Source organism: Crocodylus porosus, unplaced genomic scaffold (assembly GCF_001723895.1).
Source record: "Crocodylus porosus isolate Cpor-Errol unplaced genomic scaffold, CroPor_comp1, whole genome shotgun sequence".
In the NCBI taxonomy this organism is placed as follows: Eukaryota; Metazoa; Chordata; order Crocodylia; family Crocodylidae; genus Crocodylus; species Crocodylus porosus.
This window is the reverse complement of record NW_017728934.1, coordinates 4,500,427-4,504,829: the sequence shown is the minus strand read 5'-3', so window position 1 is coordinate 4,504,829 and position 4,403 is coordinate 4,500,427. Positions and strand designations below refer to the sequence as shown.

At 44.5% G+C, this 4,403-nt stretch overlaps 1 long non-coding RNA gene across 1 annotated transcript; it reads right to left on the bottom strand.

Moving 5' to 3' along the window:
* Positions 1-1,107: 1,107 nt before the first annotated feature.
* LOC109317592 lies at positions 1,108-4,397 on the bottom strand. The gene is made up of 3 exons (XR_002103075.1): positions 4,006-4,397; positions 3,481-3,597; positions 1,108-1,522 (listed from the first exon to the last, which is right to left on the bottom strand). It is a non-coding gene; the product is annotated as an uncharacterized LOC109317592 (long non-coding RNA).
* Positions 4,398-4,403: the final 6 nt, after the last annotated feature.

Sequence of the window (4,403 nt, the reverse complement as noted above, 5' to 3'; positions counted from 1 at the left end):
GGCTGCTCCGATGCATTGTAATTACAATGCATCGGAGCAGACTCAATTAAATCGAGTCTGCTGGAGCGTGGCAATTACTGTTCTCCAGCAGACTCAAGCACTGTATGCATCAGTGTCCCCGCACTGAAAAAGGGCAGCAGGGGCACTTTAACTAAAGCTGATTCAATAAGCTTCAGTTAAAGCACCTCCACCGCCATTTTTCAGTGCAGGGACACTGACACACATGATGCTCTGGGTTATTTAATTAAAGGAGCTCTTAGAGCTCCTCTAATTAAAAAGTGCCTCCCCACACCTTCTGGAGCACATCTAAAAACACCCAAGCTGCCCTGTGTAGAGGTGCTAAGGAACAGGGTACACTAGAGAGTTTGCAGGTTGAACCCTATCCTACTGTTCAGTCTCAGGATATTATACATGCCATCATTGTTTGTGAGTGAAGTAAGTATCTAATTGTGTGACACAAAATGGGAAATTTTCTTCTGTGTATGAGTCCACCTGCTGCATATCTAAGGGATTTGACTCAGCCTGCTGTGAATATCATGATGACACTGTGCTTGGAAATGCCTCTTCTTGGCACTCAGGGACACATGAAATGACAAGCACTATATTTTGCCTTTAAGGGTTTTGTCTGCAGTGACATTTGCAGTTGGTCTCTGTGATCTTTCCCCATGATCTTAGTTTTGTATAACTCTGACTGTATCTTCCACGAGAACACCACAAGAGCCAAACCATGAAGTAAGTGAACAAAAGGTGGGGGGAACCCTAAGGGCTTACAGATTGGAGACACCAAACTGTAAGTGTCCTCCCAAGTCTTCACACCCATGACTTTTCTACATCAAATACCTGCAGAACTGGGTAACCCATCATGTCCCTTAAGGGACCATAAACACAGGTAACTATATACAATCTAGATGATGACTTCTCAGTGTTACAGACTGAAGACAAATCCCTTGGGGTTAGACTGTTTTCTATACTATGGTACAAAAGAGATGCCATACAGAAGAGGTGCCTAGTATTCTGCATTTCATAGTGGCATAGAGCAGATGCTAATGGGAAGGGTACTTGAGTAGGGCCCAACCAGGCTAGTCTGTTCCTGCCTCTTTCTTTGGAGCTTCCAGGCCAAGAGGTCCTGGTTTAGAGCTTGTCGCAAAAACTATGTTTAATATGCAATGATGTGCCTACCTACCTTGCCCAAATCTGTCTAATCTCTTCTGAACCTGGTTAAACTGCTGGCTTCTGCAATACTTTGTGGAAATACGTTCCACAAGTTATTTACATGTTGTGCCATTATAGCGCCAAGGCTTATGTCAGGACTTGCACCAAGACTTGGCTACATCCCATTAATAGATTAATTATGGGATGGCCCACCTGGAGAAGTTCTGGGACGTTGCCCCATCAGTACAGCATGGCAGCCTTATGCATACAAACAGATAGGGTGGCACAAAACAGGCATGCTGCTGAAGTCACACCCCAACAGTCTGGGTGTAGGCCTCGTTGTATCCCAAGGGGCAATACAGGCTGTTCTCTAAAGGAACAAGAAGGGGCAGCTCAATAGGGATACCTCTAAGGGGTGGTGCAAAACCAGGACTGCATGTCTCTTGATCAAATTCCATATTGTAACATAGACCTCAATCTGGTGCTGAGATACAAACAAATTCCAGGAAAAAGCCACGATAGGTTACCTACCTTACAAGAGAAGAAACAATACTCACGTTACCAAGGATAGCACGTCCATTTAGCATTTTAGGCAAGTCATAACCCAGAGAAAACATTTTTCCCCATTCTATTCAATCACTTTCCCTTTTCCTCTTAAAAGGAAAGTAGGTGTCAAGGGATGACAGGGATATAGGCAGCTGAGACTTGGCACTAGCAAGCCAAGAGCCTAACAGGTATCTGCCCTGCTACATAGCCTGCTAGGCACTAAAAAGACTGCTGCTTATAAGCAGGCAGCAGTGCCCATGCAGGTAATTAGCTAAGCTGTGGTGGGCAGCAAAACTCATTTGGGTAAACACAGCCACCTGGGGCTAATTAGCTTGTCTGCTGCCCTGACTCCTGCCCTAGATGGGAATTAAGGGCTGGAAATTTGTAATTTCCCAAATGAATTTGACAATTCCATATGAGAGCACTGAGAGGCAGAATAATGCCTTCCCACTGGAAGTGGCATCTTGCATCTGACACTTTCAAAGCATTTTGTAAACAGTAATTAGCAATGTCTCACCACTTTACCCTATGGGACTGAAGGAAGTTGTCAAAGTTTTGGTAAAACTAAATTATATTTTAATCTGTTGTCCGATGATACCAATGTCATAAGAGAATTCAACACGACAGTGTTTCTAATCCTGTGGTCCTAACGCTCTTATCTTTGCTTTCTTTTAAAAAAACACTAGATTAATGTAAGTAGCTGCTTTCTGTGTATTTTTTTAAATGAGGATTTGGAATTAGATGGAGGTAAGATACATGCCTTTATTCTGGAGAGACTACCACTTCTTCCCCAAGCAGGAATGTATCTCACTGTAGTCCAGCTCCATAATGGTTGAATGGACCCACTTACCCCATTTCTTGGGCCTTAGGTTATCTCCCAACCATAAAAACTATTGTTTTCTTGGCTCTTAGTGCCCCTAGGGGCCCAGTTAGTCACATGAATTGAGTGAAATGAAGCACAATAGAAGGCAACTCAAAGACAATTGGAATAAAGTAGGAGCTAAAATGTATGAATTATGAACAAAGGTTTTTTATTTCAGTTGAACATCACAGTCATAGTAGACAGTGACACCGAGATATTTCTTCTTTGCTTGATCAGTCGCTGAGTCATAACCTTCAGAATAAGAACCACTTTGTAAACCTGATCTGGTTCCACATTACCACAGACACAAGTTGAGCTGTTTGACGTCCGTTCTCGTGAGGAATTGCTAATATACTTCCTGACGAAGATCACCAGCCACAAAAGTGACACACAGATCCAGAGCCATGCTTTGCTTTCCCTCTGTGAAGTTCAACCCTTTAGAAGTAAAAACACCACCCCCCCTGAAAAAATCCCCCCAAAAACCCCAAACCAAAGGTCTAGTGAAAACTGAATGATTCAGAGTCTCCTTCCTCCTAGCTGGTGAATGTGATTCAGGAACATCTGGGATATTATTGAGACATTTTCAAAGCCAGCTGAGAAGTGCTATACAAACCCCTCACCTTCGTAAGCATATGGACTCCAGCAAGCCATCTCTTGATCTCACAGACCTCATCTGCTACTGCAAAATCAGCAGTCTCACCTAAACCTAAACCTTCACTTGCCCCTCGCCAATACTGTTTCCCCTTCTTACCCGGGAGGTGGAGTGGACATAATAGGGTATGTGCTAAAGGAGAGAAGAGAGGGGAAGGATGTTTCTGTTCATCTTGCTAGATCTCTGCTTGACTTTTAATGCTAGTGCTCATGATACGTGTTTGTCCCAAGTTTAAACATATAGCAAGCGGTAGCAGAAAAGAGCTAACCTGGCGCCCGACCTTCCTTTTTTCAGTTCTCAGACCAAGGGTAACCTGGTGCTTGCTTGCAGAGTTCAATGCCATGCTCTTCTTCTTTTTCTTCTCCTGTTTAGTATGTCTGAGGCGCTGGAGGGGACATGAAAAGACACGATGGTCTCAAGCATCAGCAACATATGGCCGACACCCTAGTTCAGTGGTTCTCAACCTTTTTTCACATTCAAGACACCCCTAAGTACACTCAAGACGTCCCTCGGAAAATACCAGATCTTAGCTTTCACTCACTTTTTGACTAGAGAAAAATAATAGAGCAATTTGTTCTGTTGGAAAGAGCTCAGAAAGACCACAAGTGGGCAGGGTACGATGCTGTGGATTCCCATCCGAAGTCTCTGGGCTTGTCTTGCGAACCACGTGTAGCGTTTGCTCACCTAGTATTGTATGGCACCCTTAAAAGGATCTCATGGCACCTCTGGTTGAGAATCACTGCTGTAGCTTAACAGCTGATTGACATGCATCACTTGGGAGTGCTATTATTACCTGTCAGCAGTGTAGTGCCGGGTTGGGATTTGCACCTGAATCAAAGCGGGATCAGGACACAGGTGCCCGAAGAGGAAAACATTTGGAAGATGTGACTTCCTCCACGGACACTGGAAAAGTCTCCCTTCAGCTTGCCAAATCCGTTTGCAGTCTCATGGCATGTCTGGATCCTGTCCTGCTGCTGCTGGATATTTAGATAGCTACCCCGGCTAAAAATGTCTTCCTCCATGTGCAGCTGCGCAGGAAATCCTATTAGTGCTGACCTGGCTGCGGCGTAACCTATTCCTGTAGCTCAGGAAGGAGTGCCCCAACATCACAAAGCTTTACTTTGTCCATGACAGAGGTTCAGTTGCCATCGCGGCCTCCTCTTTAACAGCCTCACGCTCTCCGTCCATGTC